Source organism: Melopsittacus undulatus, chromosome 6, assembly GCF_012275295.1.
Source record: "Melopsittacus undulatus isolate bMelUnd1 chromosome 6, bMelUnd1.mat.Z, whole genome shotgun sequence".
Classification (NCBI taxonomy): Eukaryota; Metazoa; Chordata; class Aves; order Psittaciformes; family Psittaculidae; genus Melopsittacus; species Melopsittacus undulatus.
In genome coordinates this window covers 65748472-65773039 of record NC_047532.1, presented here as the reverse complement: position 1 = coordinate 65773039, position 24568 = coordinate 65748472, and the positions used below count along the sequence as shown (strand labels likewise).

The 24568-nt window shown below is 54.8% G+C and overlaps 1 pseudogene; it reads left to right on the top strand.

The window, feature by feature from the left end:
- Positions 1-17570: 17570 nt before the first annotated feature.
- On the top strand, positions 17571-24195 carry LOC117436264 (endothelin receptor type B-like; annotated as a pseudogene).
- Positions 24196-24568: the final 373 nt, after the last annotated feature.

Here is a 24568-nt window from a genome sequence, read left to right as displayed (position 1 = left end):
GCCACAGCCTTATGCACAACGTCCATCACAAAGCACCTGGCTGTTTCTGCATAACCAACTCCAAGGCAGTGGGGCTGAGCAGGGCCAACCACTTCTCCGCTCCTCTTCTTCTACCTCCTCCTTGTCAAAGCCATGGGAAGGTGGTGCCAGTGCCTCCTCCTGCTCTTGTGCTACAGATGTTGTCTGTACATCTGCCCTGCGGCAAGGTGGGGTTTTCTGACCGTCTGCCCCAGGGATCTCTGTCAATGCAGCTGCATCTCCTGCTTGTCTTCTCTCAGAGGTATAATGGCTCTCCTGGTTACTTTCTGGTTGGCAGACATGGGCGACACAATGTCTTCTCCAGCCTCATCTGCTGCAGGGCCGAAAGGGGCTGAGCTGCGCTCTGCCTGAGGCTCTACAGCCATAGGAGTCTTGATGTCCTCCAGTGTTACTGGCATCACTGGTGCCATTGACACATCCACGTGGCTTTGGGCCAACATCCTCCTGCTCCTTTTCCTGCTCAGCTCTTGCCCGGATGGCAGCCACAGCCTTATGCACAATGTCCATCGCAAAGCACCTGGCTGTTTTCCTGCATAACCAACTCCAAGGCAGTGGGGCTGAGCAGGGTCAACCACTTTCTCCGCTCCTCTTCTTCTACCTCCTCCTTGTCAAAGCCATGGGAAGGTGGTGCCGGTGCCTCCTCCTGCTCTTGTTCCACAGAAGTGGGAGGTGCACGGTGCTGCTCTTCCTCAGCAGCTCCAGCCAGAGGAGGAGCTGCCAGCTCGGTGTCTGTGGCACTGGCCAGGACAGGAGACACACTCTGCAGGTCTCCAGCTGCCTCTGATGTCGCATTTGTGCCCACATTGCTGCGGATGCTGCATTCCAGATGGATGTCTGCTGGGCGTCCCTGGAAGAGCTCTGGCACCAAAGGGCTGACGCAGATGTGTGTACATGGTGAGGGCTTCCCCTTGGGGACAGCTCTTTGTCACTAACCACATTCCAATTCCTGCTTGGCCTCCTCATCGTTCTCCTCAGGGAAGGGCCGCTGGCTCCTCCTGTAAACATACAGCAGAACATCAGGGGATGACAGCTCTCCCTAGATGTGTCTCTCTCAGGGCTGCAGGTAGCTGTGTGGGTGCTGTGCCGTGGGCTGCTACTTCTCCCCTGCAGACCTGTGTCCAGCGCCAGGCCTGGGTGGTTGCATTGGCCGTCACCTGGGCTCTGGGGTTGCTGCTGGTGGCTGCTCACTGGGGAGGTCCCTCACGGGGCTGCTCTCCTTCAGTGCCTTTCCTCCAGAGGAGGGGTGCCGGATGGGAGAGCAAGAACACAGGCAGGGGAAGGAGGGAATGTCAGCTGGAAGGCACAGGGAACACGAGCAATGCCCCTGACACATGCACTTTGGGATCTGGGGTTGCCTCCAGCACCTTGGGATCCCCAATGCCGGTCCACAGGGGTGTCAACTCACCTGGGGCTGCGAGCCCTGACTCAAAGGTGAAGCTGCTGCTTCTCCTTCATCATCTGCTCCAGGTGCAAGGTAAGATATCCCAGACTCTGCCCCAGGGATCATCGTCACTGCAGCCAGAACTTCCTCCTCATGTTGTGCTGGGGAGACAACAGCTCTGCCGGCCTCCTGTTGATAATCTCCAGGCACGGGAGAAACCATGACTTCTCCAGCCTCATCTGCAGCTTTGGTGAAAGGGGCTGAGCTGGGCTCTGCCTGACGCTCTACAGCCATAGGGCTCTCCATGTCCTCAAGTGTTACTGGCGTCACTGGTGCCACTGACACATCCACGTGGCTTTGGGCACATCCTCCTGCTCCTTTTCCTGCTCAGCTCTTGCCCGGATGGCAGCCACAGCCTTGTGCACAACGTCCATCACAGAGCACCTGTCTGTTTCCTGCATAACTAACTCCAAGGCAGTGGGGCTGAGCAGGGCCAACCACTTTCTCCGCTCCTCTTCTTCTGCCTCCTCCTTATCAAAGCCATGGGAAGGTGGTGCCGGTGCCTCCCTCTGCTCTTGTTCCACCGAAGTGAGAGGTGCACGGTGCTGCTCTCCCTCAGCAGCTCCGGCCAGGCGAGGCACTGCCAGCTCGGTGTGTGTGGCACCGGCCAGGACAGGAGACACACTCTGCAGGTCTCCAGCTGCCTCTCCCCAAGTCTCTGCAGCCACAGGAAACTCATTGTCCTTAAATGCTGCATGTGACAACTCTGCCATCTCCACATGCAGTTTCTGGCTTATCTCTTGCTGTTCCACCTGCTTCTTGTTGGTTCTCTGGACCATAGCCACAGGCAGGTGCAGCGGCTTCATCTTTTCGAATGTTGTTGTGACCTGCACAAGTGCATCCGGGACTTTGATGTTCTGCAGGGCAGGCCCATGTCTCTGTCTCTGTGGTGCTGCTTCCTTCTGGACAGCGTTATTAGAAGCCCACGCCGGTGGCATGGGAGTGAGACGTGCCTGGTGCTCCTCTTTCTCAGGAGCTCTGACCAGGCAGATCCTCTTCGGCTGCTCCGAAGGCTTGATCTTGCTGTGCGGAGAGGGCAAGCACTGTGCAACAGGCCTGTAGTGCACACTGAGGAACTTGGTGTTGATGCACCTAGTGATACGTTCCGCTGGAATTGCTGTCAGGTGCTCTGCTGCTCGCCTAGTGCTTCTGAGTATGGGTTGAGTGGCTGGGCCCTTGCTGCTGCTGGCTGCACGGACAGTGTCTGTTCTTGCTTGTGTCCCTGCAGCCCTGCTTTGTGCTGGCTTCTGCCATGCCACTGGCTGCTGGTGACGTCGCTGGCTCCCGGTGCTGCACCTCTGCAGCACTGTGCTCATGCTGCCTGAGCTCTCAGCTGTGGGAGCAGAGGCTTTGGACCTGTGCATGGCAGGCTGACAGGTCTCTGGCCGTGCACCCTGCTGCCGTAACTGGGCACACGGTGGAGCTGGGCAGCAGTTTTGAGAAGCTGCTGTTGGTTGCTGCTTGTGCTGCCAACAGCCGAGTTTCCTCACACTGCCAGAAGCTGCAGAGGCTGCTGGTGTTACAGATGGCAGCCTGCGGCAGCTGCCGACTGCTCTCTCTGAGCGGGGGGGCGGCCGCGGTGCCATTGTGATCAATGGTGGCAGATGGAGCATCTGCTCCTGTCTCAACCCGCTGGGGCTGGGCAGCACCACTCGGTGCCCCAGGCTGCCCATCTGCAAAAGAAGCGGAGCAGAGAGGCTGTGTGACAGTGTCCCTTGTGCCCACATCCCAGCTGGCTGAGCTCAGGCAGCTGTGCTTCCCCTGCCAGCCCCAGGGCAGGGCTCAGAGCCGGCTGGGGAGAGGGCTGGCCGCCCGCAGACCACGCCCACTTGCCCAGAGCACCCCCGGCATGCCCGGGCAGGCTGTGGGCACAGCATGCGGGGCTCAGCTTGCTCCCTCCTGCACCTCCTGCCCGCCCGTCAGCATACTCCGGGGGTCTGGAAGACGTTTGGCCCATCTCCCTGCGGCTCCCTACCTGTGCCTGCTGGATGGCGACAGGCTGGAAACCTCTCCAGGTAGGGCACCCGTTGGCAGCGTGATCCCAATGGTGGGACGACGCCTGGCTCGGGCTGCCCTGCGGCGCTTCCTCAGGCTGCCTGTGAGCCACCTGCAGGCAGGAGGAGGAGGAAAAGGTGTGTGATGGGGTGGGCTGCCTTGGCACAGGGGCCCGTGCACTGTGGGCAAGCCTGGCCCTGTCACCGAGGCAGCTCCGAGCAGCCCCGGCCCACCACCGGCCTCTCCCTCCTGCCCTGGTCCTCACCTGGCGCCTTCTCTGCTTGCTTGGCCTGCCCTCAGCGGGCTGGGAACGGGGCGTTTGCCTCTTTACCCACGGGCATCTTCCACGTCCTGGACGCTGAACTGCCGTGGGCTTTCCAGGGGATTGCTGCCTCCTGAGGGAGGCCGCTCCTCTGGACTGAGGTACTCCAGGGCTCTCGCTCCTTATGTACCCCACGGTCACCAACGTGTCACCCCCCATCACAATGGCCTCTGGCCATGCGGAACCCTCCCTACACCACAAAGCCCTGGCAGTTGCCATGGAGATGCCCATGCCCGTGACTGATTCCACCGAGTCCCAACTGGTGACGGGCATCTCCACAGCGACCAGCGAGGCTTTGTGATGTTGGTTGCCATTGTGTCAATGGCCACTGGGCACAGCAGGGCTGCTGCAGGCAGTCATAGAGTCAACCAGGTTGGAAAAGACCTTTCAGATCAATCAAGGCCAAATGTTCCCCAGCACTGCCAAGGCCACCACTGACCCATGGCACTGAGGGCCTCGTCTACACAGCATGTGTACATTTCCAGGAATGGCGACTCCAGCAACTGCCCCAAACAGCCTGCTCCAATGCCTGACTACACCTGAAGTGATCTCCTAATCTCCAGTCAAAACCTCACCTTGTGCAGCTTGGGGCCATTTCCTTCTTGGTTTAGTCCTTGCTCCTTGGGAGAGGAGACCAGGCAACCTCCTGGCTCCAGCCTCCTCTCAGGTAGCTGTAGAGAGCAATAAGGTCCCTTTTGAGCCTTCTCTTCTTCCAGACACAGGGCTGGAGGGGCGGCCCAGTCCAGGGGGGCAATCATTGCTCTAGTCCTGCTGGCCACACCGGTGCTGATACAGGCCAGGATGCTCCCAACCAAATTCAGGACCCCAGGATTTTGCCTTGTTGAACCTCATACCACTGGCCACGGCCATTGGTCCAGCCTGTCCATATCCCTCTGCAGAGCTGCCTGCCCTACGGCACATCAACACTCCCCACTCAACTTGGTGGTTGTGTGCAAACTTACTGAGAGGGCACACACTTGGCACTCCTGGGACCAGGTGGCGACCCAGTGGGGATGCTGCTTCCTTCCAGAACCATCAACTCACCCACAAGCACTCAGCCCACATGGCTTCTGGAGGAAGGCAGGCGAGGTCAGGAGCTCTGGAGTACATCAGCCACATCCAGCCCTGCCAGGGAGGTGCTCGGTGCCAGGGGAGGAGCAGGACAGGACAGCAGAGGAACAGCCCAGTCTGGGGTTTTACACAAAACTATTTGTGGGGTTTAGACTTGAGCAATTCAGAGGTGAGCCCAGAAGAGGCTGGACAGGCATTGGTCGTCCGGCGCCCTGCAGGCAGCACCCACCATCAGCAGAAGGCAGGCAAGGTGACTAGCTCTTCAAGCTCTCTACCTGCAAGGAGAAGAGACATCTCCATCCAAGGCATTGCCTGGGTGCAGATCCATTCACTCAGACCCCATTGGTGACTTCCCAGCACTGCAGTGCTGGCAATGGCAGTGCTGGGAAGGTCTGGGCTTGTGCTCTACTCCAAATTCCAGGAGCTACCTTGGCCAGCTTATCTCCAGGAGAAGTTACCTGTGACCTGGCTGCACAAGACAACTGAGAGCTCTGATTTCCAACTAGCCACAGTGTGGTTTTCCATCCTTAGGGGATCACACCCTTGTCCTTACTCTCAGCCTGAGTTTGTTGTGGTCACAGAGAGTGAGCACAACCCGAGAAGTTTTCGAGACTCACTTCCCAGAAACCTCCAGAGCCCTTGGAGAGCTCCAACCAACCCACCAATAAGGAGCATTTTTCAGAGTGGGTCTGCTCATGCTCTGCATCTGCTGCACCCTGGAGGCAGGTTTCTTCCTGCCACTCTGGAAAGTGTTAGTGGAAACCAGAGTGTGGCTTCTTTGGGAAGTGGAATGCTTCCTCTCCGGGCAAGGTTCCCCTCTCCCAAAAACCACAGCACGAGCTGATGCCTACTTTTGCAATAGGAGGAACTGGGACAGGACCATCACTTCCCCCAGCACATCCCACTGCAGAAAATGCACAACACGAATTAAAAAGCCAGCTCTGATGGAGAGCAGGTGATGGAGCAAAGGGGTGATGGGCTGGGAGCAGCTCAAAGGTTCCTCCATGCAGAGCTGCTGGTGTCACAGGAGTGTCGTGGTTTAAAACCAGCCACGCAGCTTGTTAACTCACTCCCTCCCTTGCTCCCCCAACTCCTGGAGTGTTAGAAAGGAGAATCCAAAGAAGGTAGCCCCCATGGGTTGAGGTAAGAACGGTTTAACAACTAAGGTATAACACAAATCACTACTGCTACTACAAACAATAATGATAAAGCCAATAACAAGTGAAGAGAATACAACACCTCACCAGCCACCAACCCATAACTCATCCCACCCTGCCCGACCGAGCACCAACCGATACCTCCTCCATCTCCCCAGAGCTCCAGCCCTGCCAGGTAACTCCCAGTTTCATCCTGGGTATGATGTGCTATGGTATGGAATACCCCTTTGGCTAGCCTGGGTCAGGTGTCCTGTCTCTCCTTCCTCCCGGCTTCCCCTCCTCCCTGGCAGAGCATGAGCTCAGGAAAGGCCTTGGACAAACCAAACATTTGAGCAGTAACTCAAAACATACTTGCTATCAGCAACCGTTCTCAGCCCGAAAGTCAAAACACAGCACTGCACCAGCTACCAAGAAGGAGAAAAATGACTGCTACTGCTGAACCCAGGACAAGGAGTCAGCCTGCAAGAGGCCTGTAGTGCACACTGAGGAACTTGCTGTTGATGCAGGAATTGATGCTCGCTGCCGGCATTGCTGGCAGGTGCTCTGCTGCTTGCCCCATGTTCCTAACCTGGAAAGCACCGCTGCTGCCATGGGTATGAGAATGACGTGTGGGCTGAGTTGCACTGTGGAGCTTTGTGTGCCAGCTGCTCACAGGGTGGCCAGGAGTGCACGGTGATTTTCTAACCCCAAACACAAGCCAAGAGCAGTGTGCACATTCCTGCACAAGTACCTCTGCAGCCTCAGGGCCACCTCCCTGTCGTTCCTCTGCTGCAGCCCTGGGGACACGAGGCCATGGCTCAGGGCAGCTGCAAGAGCCCCCCTGCTCGGTTGGTCAGAAGCTGTAGGATGGGGATGGGGGGATTGCGTGGAGTCACCCATCTGCTGTCCATTTACAGTTCTGCTTCTGGAAACATCGCCAGCTTCTCCCTGCATTGCTCCAGAGCTTGCGTGTGCAGGAGGAGCAGGAGAATCACAATCTCTCGTCCCTTATCTCTGGCCTTAGCAATTCTAAGCCTTGCTCCTTATTCCTCCCAACCCTTCTACACCCCTGTCATTCCAGTCACCGGGCTGCAGCAGGCACTGGGCTTCAAAAGCCAGCTGACGTGGGAGCCACTGCATCACACACTGTTTCATCCCATCGGGATGAGCTTTTCCTACTTGGCCAACATGTGCTGCCAAGAGCCAGCAGGACTGCAAGCTCAGCAGCTGGGAAGTGCTGCAAGGAAAGAGGTCGCTCCGCAGCTTTCTCTGCTACTGACACAAGGGAAAAGCTGGAGCAGACAGAGGCAAGAACTGGGGAGATAGGGATCTGGTTTATTGGCCCGAGAAGTGTCCACAGCGAGCGCAGGCTGCAGCACGACGTTCTCAGCGCAGCTCCCTCGGGCCTGGAGCTGACAGTGGGGCATTATCCCTCGCTTGCGGGCTGATGCAGGATCTGTGGAAAGCCCTGCACAGAGGCTTCAGTGCCCTTCTGAAGAAGGATAGTTGTTGCTCTCGGACGTGTTTATCTCTGGTGTCATGCAATCCTTCTTTTGGGTTGGCGGTTCCCCAAGTATAGCTGGTGGAATGGGCATCAACGGGTGGCAGGTTACGTCGTCATTGCAGCTGCCACTTTTGCATTTTCTTGGGGGTTTTCCCCTGTTGGCTTTCAATTGTCTCCCAGGTAGGGGAGGCCCTGGCATTCTCAGACTGGCGCAACCGGTGCCACCAGCGCGGCCTGGGTGCCACTGGAATAAATGATGTAGTTTGCTCCTCCTCGGTGTCCTGAGCTGCTGCAGGCACTGCCTGTTCATCCCTGTAGAATCGCGGGGAGGCAAAGGTTCTGCTGGCCTCTCCTTGATGCTCTTCAGGTGCTTTCCTCACTCTGCGCCTGAATACAACCTGCAGAGCTCTGTCGACAACTGAGACCCTTCGTGGGGCCTGTCTCTGGGCATGTGGTGGTACTAGTCCTTGTGTAAAGGCCTGTCCTGGTCCCTGTCTATCTGTGCCCAGGCTCCTGGCCTGTGTTGGTGCCTCACTCTGGGCCTGTGCTGGTGTTGGCTGCTCGTCCATTTCGCAGACAACAGACAAAGGCTTGTGCAGGACGCCTCTCACGAAGTTCCTGTCTCTTTTTGGTTGTATCATCTTACTGGCTTTAGGGCTGAGCAGGGCAGATGACTTTCTCCGTGCCTCTGTTTCACTTTGGGCCACATCCTCCTGCTCCTTTTCCTGCTCAGCTCTTGCCCGGATGGTAGCCACAGCCTTATGCACAACGTCCATCACAAAGCACCTGGCTGTTTCCTGCATAACCAACTCCAAGGCAGTGGGGCTGAGCAGGGCCAACCACTTTCTCCGCTCCTCTTCTTCTACCTCCTCCTTGTCAAAGCCATGGGAAGGTGGTGCCAGTGCCTCCTCCTGCTCTTGTGCTACAGATGTTGTCTGTACATCTGCCCCTGCGGCAAGGTGGGGTTTCTGACCGTCTGCCCCAGGGATCTCTGTCAATGCAGCTGCATCTTCCTGCTTGTCTTCTCTCAGAGGTATAATGGCTCTCCTGGTTACTTTCTGGTTGGCAGACATGGGCGACACAATGTCTTCTCCAGCCTCATCTGCTGCAGGGGCCGAAAGGGGGCTGAGCTGGGCTCTGCCTGAGGCTCTACAGCCATAGGAGTCTTGATGTCCTCCAGTGTTACTGGCATCACTGGTGCCATTGACACATCCACGTGGCTTTGGGCCACATCCTCCTGCTCCTTTTCCTGCTCAGCTCTTGCCCGGATGGCAGCCACAGCCTTATGCACAATGTCCATCGCAAAGCACCTGGCTGTTTCCTGCATAACCAACTCCAAGGCAGTGGGGCTGAGCAGGGTCAACCACTTTCTCCGCTCCTCTTCTTCTACCTCCTCCTTGTCAAAGCCATGGGAAGGTGGTGCCGGTGCCTCCTCCTGCTCTTGTTCCACAGAAGTGGGAGGTGCACGGTGCTGCTCTTCCTCAGCAGCTCCAGCCAGAGGAGGAGCTGCCAGCTCGGTGTCTGTGGCACTGGCCAGGACAGGAGACACACTCTGCAGGTCTCCAGCTGCCTCTGATGTCGCATTTGTGCCCACATTGCTGCGGATGCTGCATTCCAGATGGATGTCTGCTTGGGCGTCCTGGAAGAGCTCTGGCACCAAAGGGCTGACGCAGATGTTGTACATGGTGAGGGCTTCCCCTTGGGACAGCTCTTTGTCACTAACACATTCCAATTCCTGCTTGGCCTCCTCATCGTTCTCTCAGGGAAGGCCGCTGGCTCCTCCTGTAAACATACAGCAGAACATCAGGGGATGACAGCTCTCCCTAGATGTGTCTCTCAGGGCTGCAGGTAGCTGTGTGGGTGCTGTGCCGTGGGCTGCTTTCTCCCCTGCAGACCTGTGTCCAGCGCCAGGCCTGGGTGGTGCATTGGCCGTCACCTGGGCTCTGGGGTTGCTGCTGGTGGCTGCTCACTGGGGAGGTCCCTCACGGGCTGCTCTCCTTCAGTGCCTTTCCTCCAGAGGGGGGGGCCGGATGGGAGAGCAAGAACACAGGCAGGGGAAGGAGGGAATGTCAGCTGGAAGGCACAGGGAACACGAGCAATGCCCCTGACACATGCACTTTGGGATCTGGGGTTGCCTCCAGCACCTTGGGATCCCCAATGCCGGTCACAGGGGTGTCACTCACCTGGGGCTGCGAGCCCTGACTCAAAGGTGAAGCTGCTGCTTCTCCTTCATCATCTGCTCCAGGTGCAAGGTAAGATATCCCAGACTCTGCCCCAGGGATCATCGTCACTGCAGCCAGAACTTCCTCCTCATGTTGTGCTGGGGAGACAACAGCTCTGCCGGCCTCCTGTTGATAATCTCCAGGCACGGGAGAAACCATGACTTCTCCAGCCTCATCTGCAGCTTTGGTGAAAGGGGCTGAGCTGGGCTCTGCCTGACGCTCTACAGCCATAGGGCTCTCCATGTCCTCAAGTGTTACTGGCGTCACTGGTGCCACTGACACATCCACGTGGCTTTGGGCCACATCCTCCTGCTCCTTTTCCTGCTCAGCTCTTGCCCGGATGGCAGCCACAGCCTTGTGCACAACGTCCATCACAGAGCACCTGTCTGTTTCCTGCATAACTAACTCCAAGGCAGTGGGGCTGAGCAGGGCCAACCACTTTCTCCGCTCCTCTTCTTCTGCCTCCTCCTTATCAAAGCCATGGGAAGGTGGTGCCGGTGCCTCCCTCTGCTCTTGTTCCACCGAAGTGAGAGGTGCACGGTGCTGCTCTCCCTCAGCAGCTCCGGCCAGGCGAGGCACTGCCAGCTCGGTGTGTGTGGCACCGGCCAGGACAGGAGACACACTCTGCAGGTCTCCAGCTGCCTCTCCCAAGTCTCTGCAGCCACAGGAAACTCATTGTCCTTAAATGCTGCATGTGACAACTCTGCCATCTCCACATGCAGTTTCTGGCTTATCTCTTGCTGTTCCACCTGCTTCTTGTTGGTTCTCTGGACCATAGCCACAGGCAGGTGCAGCGGCTTCACCTTTCGAATGTTGTTGTGACCTGCACAAGTGCATCCGGGACTTTGATGTTCTGCAGGGCAGGCCCATGTCTCTGTCTCTGTGGTGCTGCTTCCTTCTGGACAGCGTTATTAGAAGCCCACGCCGGTGGCATGGGAGTGAGACGTGCCTGGTGCTCCTCTTTCTCAGGAGCTCTGACCAGGCAGATCCTCTTCGGCTGCTCCGAAGGCTTGATCTTGCTGGCGGAGAGGGCAAGCACTGTGCAACAGGCCTGTAGTGCACACTGAGGAACTTGGTGTTGATGCACCTAGTGATACGTTCCGCTGGAATTGCTGTCAGGTGCTCTGCTGCTCGCCTAGTGCTTCTGAGTATGGGTTGAGTGGCTGGGCCCTTGCTGCTGCTGGCTGCACGGACAGTGTCTGTTCTTGCTTGTGTCCCTGCAGCCCTGCTTTGTGCTGGCTTCTGCCATGCCACTGGCTGCTGGTGACGTCGCTGGCTCCCGGTGCTGCACCTCTGCAGCACTGTGCTCATGCTGCCTGAGCTCTCAGCTGTGGGAGCAGAGGCTTTGGACCTGTGCAGGGCAGGCTGACAGGTCTCTGGCCGTGCACCTCTGCTGCCGTAACTGGGCACACGGTGGAGCTGGGCAGCAGTTTTGAGAAGCTGCTGTTGGTTGTTGCTGCTTGTGCTGCCAACAGCCGAGTTCCTCACACTGCCAGAAGCTGCAGAGGCTGCTGGTGTTACAGATGGCAGCCTGCGGCAGCTGCCGACTGCTCTCTCTGAGCGAGGGGGCGGCCGCGGTGCCATTGTGATCAATGGTGGCAGACGGAGCCTGCTCCTGTCTCAACCCGCTGGGGCTGGGCAGCACCACTCGGTGCCCCAGGCTGCCCATCTGCAAAAGAAGCGGAGCAGAGAGGCTGTGTGACAGTGTCCCTTGTGCCCACATCCCAGCTGGCTGAGCTCAGGCAGCTTGTGCTCCCCTGCCAGCCCCAGGGCAGGGCTCAGAGCCGGCTGGGGAGAGGGCTGGCCGCCCGCAGCCCACGCCCACTGCCCAGAGCACCCCCGGCATGCCCGGGCAGGCTGTGGGGCACAGCATGCGGGGCTCAGCTTGCTCCCTCCTGCACCTCCTGCCCGCCCGTCAGCATCTCCGGGGTCTGGGGAAGACGTTTGGCCCCATCTCCCTGCGGCTCCCTACCTGTGTCTGCTGGATGGCGACAGGCTGAAACCTCTCCAGGTAGGGCACCCGTGGCAGCGTGATCCCATGGTGGGACGACGCCTGGCTCGGGCTGCCCTGCGGCGCTTCCTCAGGCTGCCTGTGAGCCACCTGCAGGCAGAGGAGGAGGGAAAAGGTGTGTGATGGAGGTGGCTGCCTTGGCACAGGGGCCCGTGCACTGTGGGCAAGCCTGGCCCTGTCACCGAGGCAACTCCGAGCAGCCCCGTCCCACCACCGGCCTCTCCCTCCTGCCCTGGTCCTCACCTGGTGCCTTCTCTGCTTGCTTGGCCTGCCCTCAGCGGGCTGGGAACGGGCGTTTGCCTCTTTACCCACGGGCATCTTCCACGTCCTGGACGCTGAACTGCCGTGGGCTTCCAGGGGATTGCTGCCTCCTGAGGGAGGCCGCTCCTCTGGACTGAGGTACTCCAGGGCTCTCGCTCCTTATGTACCCCACGGTCACCAACGTGTCACCCCCCATCACAATGGCCTCTGGCCATGCGGAACCCTCCCTACACCACAAAGCCCTGGCAGTTGCCATGGAGATGCCCATGCCCGTGACTGATTCCACCGAGTCCCAACTGGTGACGGGCATCTCCACAGCGACCAGCGAGGCTTTGTGATGTTGGTGCCATTGTGTCAATGGCCACTGGGCACAGCAGGGCTGCTGCAGGCAGTCATAGAGTCAACCAGGTTGGAAAAGACCTTTCAGATCATCAAGGCCAAATGTTCCCCAGCACTGCCAAGGCCACCACTGACCCATGGCACTGAGGGCCTCGTCTACACAGCATGTGTACATTTCCAGGAATGGCGACTCCAGCACTGCCCCAAACAGCCTGCTCCAATGCCTGACTACACCTGAAGTGATCTCCTAATCTCCAGTCAAAACCTCCCCTTGTGCAGCTTGGGGCCATTTCTTCTTGGTTTAGTCCTTGCTCCTTGGGAGAGGAGACCAGGCACCTCCTGGCTCCAGCCTCCTCTCAGGTAGCTGTAGAGAGCAATAAGGTCCCTTTGAGCCTTCTCTTCTCCAGACACAGGGCTGGAGGGGGGCCCAGTCCAGGGGGGCAATCATTGCTCTAGTCCTGCTGGCCACACCGGTGCTGATACAGGCCAGGATGCTCCCAACCAAATTCAGGACCCAGGATTTTGCCTTGTTGAACCTCATACCACTGGCCACGGCCCATTGGTCCAGCCTGTCCATATCCCTCTGCAGAGCTGCCTGCCCTATGGCACATCAACACTCCCACTCAACTTGGTGTTGTGCGCAAACTTACTGAGAGGGCACTTGACCCTCTCATCTAGATCATCGATGATCCGTTCTGTGATTCTATGATTCTTATGAAGAAGTTACGCAACGCTTGCCACAATACCTAGCCCTGGGGGACACCAGTAGCGACCGTTCTTGTTGACAGACAAGAGACATTAGGAAAGCTGAGAGTGAGCTGGGCTGCTGGCTCCAAGCCCAAGCTGTGCAGGGACCACAGGCGTCTCCCCTATCACACACAGAAAGGAAAGAGGATGTTAATCCAGGGGTTTGGTGACTTGGTGCCAGAAAAATACACAGGAAGAGGAGGAAGCGAAAAAATACAGAGCAAGGGGTTTCCTGCAGACCACACATCCCCACCCAGAACCACTTCACAGCTCTGCAGGGGCTAACGAGGCAAAAGGCACCACAAGGGAGGAACAACCAATTGCAGCACCAGTCAGGAGCATAACTGCTAGTACAGCCAAGAAAGAGGGGTGGGGGATAGCAGAAGGAGATTCTGCTTTGAAGGGCAGAGGAACTGTCACAGGTTGCCCAAAGAAGTGGTAAATTACAATAAGCACGTACAAAATGAAATATAATCCTTTGTAAATAAGTAAATTAACTTCTAAGTAACGTTAAGCTTGGTGGCTCTGTAACAACAGCAATGGAAAGTATCTTAGGTAAATATTTCACAAGAATCAGCCAGAACCGGACTAGTGCAATTGGTTTACATCTGGATCTGTTTGTGTCTCATCAGTGTTTGACCACGTTTTGCAAATTATCACGGTAAGGATTTTGCTGTTAGTATTTGTCTGGAACTCTGCCTGTGACTTGCTGGTATTTGACCTAATTGTGTGGATTATCACCGTAACGATGTTGGTATTGACGATATGGTATGAGTACTGCTGTACTGTATGTTCACGTGTGTTATTAATGCTTGTTTGTCAGGATTTTTGTGTTTTTAAGTCTGTAGTTGTGTGGAGTGTGCTTGTGGGATCCCTTGTATGTGTTCTGGAAAAGAACCTTCTCCATACAGGGAAAAGCTTGAACAGGGCAGTGCTGTAAACCTGCAGAGGCTTTATCAAGGGGGTAGGGAGAAGCCTATTGACGTAGAGCTGTCTGTGACACAGTGTGGCAAAGAGGGGTTTGTGCTCGGAGAATGAGCTGCTGTGAGGCTTCCTCTTTGCCACTTGTGTTTCCCTGTTCTGTTGAGCTTGGGCAACTCGTGGACGTTCTTCTAGAAAAGCCATGCTGCACTTACTTAAACCAAGTTACCTCTGATTTTTGCCAATGCCTCGGTGCATCCTTAAAAGGAAAGGAAGGATTTGCTTCCAAATGTGTTTGTACAGAGGACAATAGATCATAGAAATGAACACAGAACACCAACAACCCCTAGAACATGCAGAGCCCACGCTGAGCTGCGGGGGATGGCAGGAGGAAGGAAATTTTTCTCTAAGCTTCACACCGAACTCAGTTACAGGAACAGACCCCAGCGTTGAGCAGAACCAGCGGCGCTTCCTTTGGATGGAGATCTGATAACCCTCAGTTAGGTTTCAGCCTGTAAGAAGATAAGTGCCACGCTAAGTGTACAAGCCAATAGGAGAACTCTTCTGGAGCGCTCCCTGGTCACTGTGACAGGCCTCAAGGCAGCAGTTCCTCCCTGTGGTCACCTTGCCTGTGGCCAGCCCGTGTTGCAGGGGACCAGGAAGCCACGGCACCAACCCAGGGCTCAAGCTTCATCACCAAATTGAGCTCCCCCTTCCCCACCTCAACAGCTTCCTCCCACCACGAGAAACAACTTCCCTGGGCCAGAAAGATGCAGCTTCTTTCATCACCAATCTGATGCTTCTGTGAGCTTTCACTTCTATTCCTTCCCCTGTGAGATCCAAGCCCTCAGCCCCTGCAGCCCTCCCCCAGGCTTGGGCGGGAGCTTTGGTCAGCTAGGCTGGGCCCCATGGCTTGAGGGCTGGCTGGGACAGAAATGCAACACTCACAGCTGCCAACATCTGGCAGAGCAGCCCCTGTCCCCTGACAGCAGCACAGCAGCTGTGTTACCCTGGCCTGACATTTTGTTATTAGCCTTAGGGTTTAGGTTTATTTTCTTGTCAGAGGAATACACATTACTACGTCCTCTGAAAGAGCTTTTTCTTCCCCAGCCCCTACAGAAAGTCACCATCCATCGACTCCAACCTCCTACCCTTCTCTGTCCTCACAGCACTCCACCTGCAGAGCAGAAGCACAAGCAGCAGATTACCTGGCACCTCATCGGGTCAGATCAAACAGACCTGCCCCCAGTTTCACCTTAGTGAGGGACGTTAGTCCTCATTTTAGTCCACCCTCAAAAGAACAACAGGAAAAACAAAATGTGAGAAAGCAGATACATCACTGCAACTTGACTGGCCTCCTTTACTGTATTGGTTTAGCACACAGTAAGGGGGAGATGAGGAAGAAGTGAGGATGAAGAGGATGAAGAGGCAGCCATTGCCATTTTGAAACACCGAGGTGGTCAACACCCTCTCCTACCTCCTGCACAAAGACCTCCAGGAAAAGGGAGGTTCCACACAGTAGTAGCAGCACCCACATCCCTGCAGTGCCCAAAGCTGCCTCTCATTACTCTCACCATCACCCTCACAACCTCCATGTGCTAAAACACTCCATAACCACGTGAGGCCAGATGTGCAGGGAGAAGCACCTGGATCTCTGATACTTGCAGGAGTGGGAATTCACACACACCCTCACACCTTGTCCCTGCCCCATTAGGTGAACCCCAACCACCCCCAGCCCCATCCTCGGCAGCCGGACAGTTCCCAGCAGTCCTGCTCTCCACTTGCAGGCTCACATGAATCATAGAATCATAGAATAGTTAGGAGTGGAAAGGACCTCAAGATCATCTAGTTCCAACCCCCCATGCCATGGCCAGGGACACCTCACACTAAACCATATCACCCAAGGGCTTCATCCAACCTGGTCTTGAACACTGCCAGGGATGGAGCATTCACAACCTCCCTGGGCAAACCCATTCCAGTACCTCACCACCCTAACAGTAAAGAATTTCTTCCTTATATCCAGTCTAAACCTCTGCTGTTAAGTTTCCAACCCATTACCCCTTGTCCTATCACTACAGTCCCTAATGAATAGTCCCTCCCCAGCATCCCTGTAGGCCTCCTTCAGATACTGGAAGGCTGCTATGAGGTCTCCACGCAGCCTTCTGAAGGAGGCTGAACGGCCCCAACTTTCTCAGCCTGTCTTCATACGGGAAGGTGCTCCAGTCCCCTGATCATCCTCGTGGCCCTCCTCTGGACTTGTTCCAACAGTACCATGTCCTTTTTATGTTGAGGACACCAGAAACTGAACACAATACTCCAAGTGAGGTCTCACGAGAGCAGAGTAGAGGGGCAGGATCACCTCCTTCAACCTGCTGGTCATGCTCCTTTTTGATGCAGCCCAGGATACGGTTGGCTTTCTGGGCTGTGAGTGCACACTGCTGGCTCATGTTCATTTTCTCATTGACTAAACACCCCAAGTCCTTCTCCGCAGGACTACCATGAATTTCCTTTTTGCCCAACCTGCAAGCTGTGCTGGGGGATGCTCTGACCCAGGTGTAGGACCTTGACATTGTCATGGTTAAATTTCATGAGGTTGGCATCAGCCCACCTCACAAGTGTGTTAAGGTCCCTCTGGATGGCATTCCTTCCCTCCAGCGTATCAACAGAACCACACAGCTTGGTGTCATCGGCAAACTTGCTGAGGGTGCACTCAATTCCATGAAAGTGCAAAGCTACATGGACATGGGGTGAGCATGCACATGCCCCCCCCAGAGCCTGACACAGCACCCACCCAGCTGGGGAGGTTGGAGTTGGGACACAAAAAGAAACAAAATATAATAATCCCTTCAAGTAATTTAAACCAGCCCATGCTTGAGGTTAAACGCTGCACTGAAGCAGTGCCCAGCTTGGCCTGTTGGGCGTGATAAGGAAAACAATTCCTGAAGTCCTGGAGGGATGGAAGAATAAGGAGGCGTCAGTAACGAAAGACTCGGAGGAGTTATCCTGTAGGTTGCTTCGCCACACTCCTGTGATTCTCATCTGCAAGTGACCAGCAGCAGCTGCCTCCAGGTTACTTTCTGCAGAAGCTCGGCCAGGCAAAGCCCACACAAACAGCCAGGAGGATGATGTAGATGATGACGTGGGGAGAGCCCAGAAGCAGGCAAAGCTGGAAAAGACATGGTGTACTCCCATGTCTGGAAACCATCAAGAAGAGGCCAGCAGAGCTGGTGTCTCCCCAGCAGGACACATGGGGGACAAGACAGCTTCTTTGACTGAGATCTCTCTGGCAGAGGCTGGAACTCTCCAGCTGCCCCAGGAACAAACAATGAAGGAGAAGCAGCAGCTTCTCTGCTGCTACAGGACTCTCAGGCCCAGGTGAGTGCCACGTGTGTGGCCGGCACCAGGGACCCTGAAGTGGCGGAGCGGCCCAGGATCCCAAAGTGCGTGTGGCAGGGACATTGCTGGTGGTCCCTGTACCATCCCACTGACATTTCCTCCCTCCCCTGCGGATCAGTCCGCTTATGTTAGTGACAAAGAGCTTCCCAGGGGGAAGCTGTCACCATGTGCAACACCTGCTTCAACTCCTTGGTGCCAGAGCTCTTCCAGGACCCCCAAGCAGATATTCAGGAGGGATCCAGCATCTACAGCAGCATGGGCACAGATGCAGCAGGAGGGGCAGCTGGAGACCTGCAGAGCACGTCTCCTGCTCTGGCCAGTCCCATGGACACCAAACTGGCAGGTCTTACCATGTCTGGAGCTGCTGAGGAAGAGCAGCACCGTGCACCTCTTGCTTCAGTGGCACAAGAGTAGGAGGAGGCCCCGGCATCAGCTTTGTCTGGCTTTGATGAGCAGGAGGCAGAAACAGAAGCACGGAGAAAGGCATTTGACTTGCTAAGCCCAACAGCCTCTGAGCTGGGTACCTGATGGGACTGGTGGCTGGTTTGGCCAAGCCTTCCCCAGGTGGGAACAGCATCCTCCCACCATAACCCACATTGGTGGTCCTGGGTGGGGGGAGCTGTGCTACAGCTCAGGAGTGCCTTGGCTAAATGGTTCTGGGGAGCAGATCCCTGGGCTACAGCTGATTGGGCTCAGATCCCAACTCTGCCGGGTGGAGTCAGAGGGAAGATGGAAGCCCATCTCTAATCCTATGCAGGTACCCCAGTTCCCGCCTAACTGGCTCCTCCAGAGCACAGCACATGCCAGGGGAGCCCAAAAAAAGCTCCTGTTTCTAGCCTAGCACAGCAATCTTTCCTCCCTTCAAAGCTGTAAAGTTTCATAGTTTGAGAAAACAGTTCTTCACCACTGTCTGGGGCACACATTGGCAGGGTGATGACATCTTCCACTCCCTTTCTGGGCTCACTTCCCACAGGTGATCATATCTGGGTCATCCAGAAGCCCCTTCCACAAATTCACATCATGCCAGGACAGTGTTACAGCCTCCCCAGCTTCCTCCTGTGCTTGTGGAGCACCAGTTTAGCTAGTCCTGCCAGAAGGTACTGGCTGAGATTTACAAAGCAGAACCCACTCTAGTGATAATTTTTAGCAGTGCTCCAGCCTTGGGTACTGTGCTCAGCAGTCAAAGCTGCAAACACCACAGGGAGATTTATATCCCTGAGTATTGAGTTGAATGGACACAGTGGATTTGGAAAGGGAAGTGGTTCAACTAACAATGATGATGATGGGGAAAGAGGGGCTCTACTGCTTGCACATAAATTGGAGCGAGATGTCAGGTATCAACAGGGCGTTTTCTGGAAACACCCTTGTAGTGTTTTCCCATCACAGTTCCCACCAAGGCTGTGCTGGGTCTTTCCACTTTGCACTGGAAGGTGGCCTGTGGTAGCCCATGGCTGGGCTGAAGAGAGGGATGTTAGTGTGGCTCCAGATCTTCCCATGACACGAACTGAAAGGAAAAGTTCTGCTGGGTCTGTGCACCCTGGGATTGGTTTGTGGAATTGCCCAGATGTGCCGGTGTTGACAGGTCGGGTGGCCCCAGAACTGCTCCTTCAGACAGTCAGAACTGAACAAGAAGTGTGGGGTGGTCATAAAATGAGAAGCCAGATTTGCCATGTGAGCAGCAATATCAAGATCAGAAGGTGCAGGAGCTGATTTCAGAAAAGGCAGGTGCCCTCATCTGCTGAAATACTGGGTAAGAGTCAGTAGAAGACTGTTTTCCTTGTAGTTTGTTTTACTGAGCAGGTATGTTTAGTTTTAGGAGCAAAGACTCCCACATGCAGGGGTCTGGCTTGGCCCAGATGGGATCTATGTGGAGTTATATCTGCTCATTGTGATGACGGACATTCTCATCTCATTGCTCCTTCCCTTGCTCATCCTGTTTCTCTCTGTTGTCCCTCTCTCCATCTGCAGATCCAATTGACACCCATGCAGAGGCATCCCACAAGCATTATGAGGACCTCTTGCAGCCAGCTTTTGATGTTCAGTCCTCAATGGCAACAAATCCCAGCTCCCGCCAGCTCTGGCCATTTTCCCTGGCTTATGCCTCTTCTCTGGGGCACACGGTCAGCCCCCAAGGGCTTTCCAGGAGAGCACCATCCCCTTTGAGGTGCTTAGCCAGGAGCAGGTTTACAGCCTGGTCCAGCCAAGCCTGTTCCAGGATAACAGGCAATCGAACCACTCGGAGATTGTCTCTGGGAGCACCAGCTCTGAGCCACCTCTGCTGCCTGTGTGTGTGAAGCCCACAGATATCAGACACATCTTCAAATACATCAACACCATCGTGTCCTGCACCATCTTCATAGTGGGATCATTGGCAACTCCACACTCCTGAGGATCATTTACAAGAACAAGTGCATGAGGAATGGGCCAAATGTCCTCATTGCCAGCTTGGCATTTGGAGACCTGCTCTACATCCTCATTGCTCTACCCATCAATGTGTATAAGGTAGGTTCCATGTGGCATGAGTGCTGCAGCAGCCTGGCAATCGCAGCAGAGGCATCTGGCAGAGGCTGCCTGGAGAAGCTGTGGCTGCCCCATCCCTGGCAGTGTTCAAGGCCAGGTTGGACACAGGGGCTTGGAGCAAGCTGCTCTAATGGAAGGTGTCCCTGCCCATGGCAGGGGTTGGAGCTGGATGAGCTTTAAGGTCCTCTCCATTACAAACCAGTCTGTGATTCTATGATCTGCTCCCACCTGCCTCTGTGCTCTGGTGACAGAGGCATCAAAATGAGCCTGCTCCTTATTGCATTGCATTTTGGCAAGAGAGGCAGGAAGGGTGTTTCTGCTCTCCAAAAGGATGAGAAAAACATAAACAGACAAAAATCTCAGAGTACATTCCTGGGAAAGCAGAGGTGTTCCCAGCTACAGCTGTGTTATGCAGACACACACAAGCATACAACCTTCCAGATCTTTTAAGTCTCATCTAAAATTACAAGAAAAGAATCACTTGCACTCTTCTGACATCACACCGCAATGTTAGCTGAGCAAAATTCTTGTTCTTGTGCACTGGGCACACCTCTCAACGTACAGCTCAGTTAATCAGCCTCAAGCAAATACAGTTTTTATTTTAGGTAAATGTGGAGACTCTTCCTGAAACAAGGAAGAGAGCTGTATTATAAACCAAGGGCTTCTTGCAGGAGCACTGCCTCCTAAACTTGAGAGAAGAGGTATAAAATAGAAGCAGGGGAACCTGGGCTCTGCAGTAGACCTGAACAAGACCTCGGTATAGAGCAGAAGTCGTGTTACAATATCTGTGAGATGCATCTGAGCTATTACAGCTCTTTTCTCCCCACTGCTTGAGTTTTTGGAGCCATAGATTTCTATGAAGGGTTGGAGGGGATGCTGTGAGATGGAGATGGAGCTCCACGTTGGCCTTGAAAGTGGAAGCAGAGTGCCAGAGGAGTTCTGGATTGAGCTGGCTGGATGCTTGGGGGAGAAGGCAGAGAAATTTGAAGTAGGAGGAAGTTGAGAACAACCAGATGTGGCTGTCAGAGGGTCTGAAATCACTCTGAGTAAATACCCTTCAAGTGAAAATGGACTGAAAGCTATACAGGTATTTTAGCTCGAAACAGACATATTCTCCTGATTGATTTGTCTTGCTGCTAAGGGCCAAACTAAAGAGCTTGGTTCTGAGTAAGGATAACCTTGGGGTGGGCTCCACGTGTCAGGTTGTGAACCCAGGCTCACTCTCACCTGTAGGCAGATAGGGCCTGGCGGCCAGAAGATATCGTGCTGTACGGACAAGATAAGACCCCCTCTCCAGGTAGCCAATAGCGTTTAGGTGATGATACCAGTTTTACGATGCAAGCAGATGGAAATGACACGTAAAACCTAGGCTATATAACGCCGTGTTCTCTCTCAATAAACCCCATTTGCCATCCACCACATTGGTGTCTGTGAGCATTTGGACCGAGGGGCCCAAGGGGGGGCCGTCGCGCTGTTCCTGAACCAGGTCGTCACACCTTTCAAAGGCAACACTCACCCCTATGATGGAGTGCCCTGTATTTCTTCTGCCTTCAGAACATCTTGTCCCCACTGACACCCACGGCTTGCCCCAGCTCAGCCTGGGGCCCCAGCATGTGTTCTATAAGGAATCTAAGTGTGGTAGAGGGCCAGAGTATGGTAAGAGTGGCTTTGAAAGCCAACCAAAAGAAGCTGTCCTTGCAACCCAAAGCCCCTTGCAGCATTTAGGATTCAGATCCATTCAGAGTCTGGGGTCAGGTCCTGGTGTCTGGACCATCCTTCTGTCTAACTGTCATCACACCTCACAATGAGCCCCTGCGGAAATGAATGGTTCCCAGATCAACACAAAACACTGGACAGCACACACTGCATAATCCCAGTGAGGGAACCTCTGAGGGCTTTCAGCTGCTCTTTGTGGGCTTCTCACACCTTGTGGGTAATCACCTGCTCAGCCAGAAAGCCGGACGTGCTTTCCTGAGCAGTTTGCTAATGCCGTGGTTCTTCCCCAGCTCTTGGCAAAGGACTGGCCCTTTGGCGTGCAGGTGTGCAAGCTGGTCCCCTTCATCCAAAAGGCTTCAGTGGGCATTAGGGTCCTCAGCCTTTGTGCTCTCAGCATCGACAGGTGAGAAGCACTTCTACAGCTGCACTGCCCAGCCTGACCCATATTTGACTTACAGCAGGTACCCTCTCTGTAACTAAAAGGCGGAGTGGAGGGCAGCTTTGTCCCGGGAGGTGGACACAAAGTGCTATCATGTAGAGTTGAAATCCAACAGGAACTGACTGTGGTGACAGTTTATATCCTGCTGGAAAAGGTTGGGGGGAGGTCATGATCTGCTGGAACAATTGCTGGGGTGGGGGGGAAGGGTGGCATCTCCCCGTGGCAAGTAGATGTGCCAAGGATAGCTGCCATCAAGCCCTCTTATCTGATCTTTCCCATTCCACTGAAAGGGAAGGTTCAAGGGTGGAGAAGGAAGGCATAAGGGAAGGGCCTTTGGGAACAACTCTGATCTGCACCTTCTCAGCCCCTTCCTGACAGTTACTTTTCCCACTCTAATCTACTCCTGCTGTGTTTCCCCACATTGGACAGGTACTGAGCAGTGGCATCCTGGAGTCGGATCTAGGGGATAGGAATCCCCATGTGGAAGGCAGTGGAGGTGATGCTGATCTGGGCAGTGGCCATCGTGCTTGCAGTGCCTGAAGCCATAGCCTTCGACATGGTGGAGCTCAGCTACTGGGAACAACACCTGCGGGTGTGCATGCTTGCCTCCGAACAGAAATCCAGCTTCATGATGGTATGTACTTTGTTGCACCCCAGCTGCAGTGCAAGGGGGAGAGAAACACAGGCAACAGAAGCAACTTCTCTCCTTGGTTAGAGGATCAGATGCTTCTGCAGATGGCTTCTTCTAGCCATCAGTGTGAGCACAGGGAGAGAAGTATCAGACAAAGGACTGTAGTGGCAAGGGGCAGTCTTGCTTTGAATATGGGGCCAGAAAACAGACCTTATCATCCTTAAGCTATATCATGTCTTCACCATTGTCCTGGGTTCAGCAGTAGCAGTCATTTTTTCTCCTTCGTAGCTGGTGCAGTGCTGTGTTTTGACTTTCGGGCTGAGAACAGTTGCTGATAGCAAGTATGTTTTGAGTTACTGCTCAAATGTTTGGTTTGTCCAAGGCCTTTTCTGATCTCATGCTCTGCCAGGGAGGAGGGGAAGCCAGGAGGAGGGAGAGATACGGCGCCAGACCCAGGCTAGCCGGGGAGGTATTCCATACCATAGCACGTCATGCTTGGGGAGCTAACTGGAAGTTGGCCGGAAGGGCGGGAGTTAGCTCTCTTCCGGGTTGGGCTTGTTTCGGTGGGTGGTCTCGTATTCTCTCTCCTTGTTTATTTCCTCTATCATTGTTTTTATTAGTGGTAGCAGTAGTGATTTGTGTTATACCTTAATTACTGGATTGGTTTTTATCTCAACCCGTGGGAGTTACATTCCTTTGGTTCTCCTCCCCATCCCTCCGGGAGTGGGGAGGGGGGGAAAAGGGGTGTGTGGTACTACGGGAGACTGAAGTGAGGTTTTAAACCACGCAAGCTGTGTGGATTGGTTTTAAACCATGACAACCATCCACATCAGGAGGTCCTGATACATCTCAAGAAGCTTCAGAACCTGTTTCACTGCCCCAGCAGGGCAAAAAGGGTCTCCACAACCAGTCTGCATGGGTAACCTTTATCACAGGACCACCTAAGGGCAAGCAAGGGAATGAAAGCCCTTATACACAAAAGCTCCTTGCAACTGGTTCTCGCAACAAGAGTGCTAAATGGGACTATCAGCCAGATGTAAACCAGCCTTTACTGCTTTAGGTGAGAAAACGTGCCTTGCGAGAAGATATGCGCACTTAGCACAGGAGCTGACACACTTCCACACATCAGAAGTGTCTGATTTGGGCCAGCATCACCATCAGGGCCTGGGTCATCTCATGCCTCATTTATCTCCCCACCTTTCCCCACTTTCCAGTTGCTTTTTCCTTTGCCTGTAGTTCTATCGTGATGTGAAGGACTGGTGGCTTTTTGGCTTCTATTTCTGCCTCCCCTTGTTATGCACTGGCATCTTCTACACTGTCATGTCATGCGAGATGTGGCATGAGAGAGAAATGGCATGAGAACTGCTCTGAATGACCACATGAAACGGGTAAGAAAACCAAGAAGGCAGAAACTGGTATCTTCCAAAGAGGAGGGAGAGCTATTGAAGGGAACATGTGCCTGTGAAGGACATGTATGAGCACAGAGAAGCTGTGGCTGCCTCTTCCCTGGCAATGTTCAAGGCCAGGTTGGACAGGACTTGGAGCAAGCTGCTCCAGTGGAAGGGTGTCCCTGCCCATGGCAGGGGCTTGGAAATGGAGGAGCTTTAAGGTCCCTTCTAATCCAAAACCATTCTGTGATTCTATGGTTCTATGAGCTAACGTAGCTGAGGGTGGTCAACAGATACCAGCGGCTGTGGATGGAGCTGCCGGGTGTGCGGTGCCTTTAAGGGCTTCTGAGTTTCTGAGCGGTGCCCGCGGGGGAAGGCTGCAAGGGTCTCTGGGTCCTGAAAGCTCAGCCCTAACGCCGTGGCTGCATCAGCGTGCGGAGGGGGCAGGAGCCTCTCTCAGCGGAGCAGC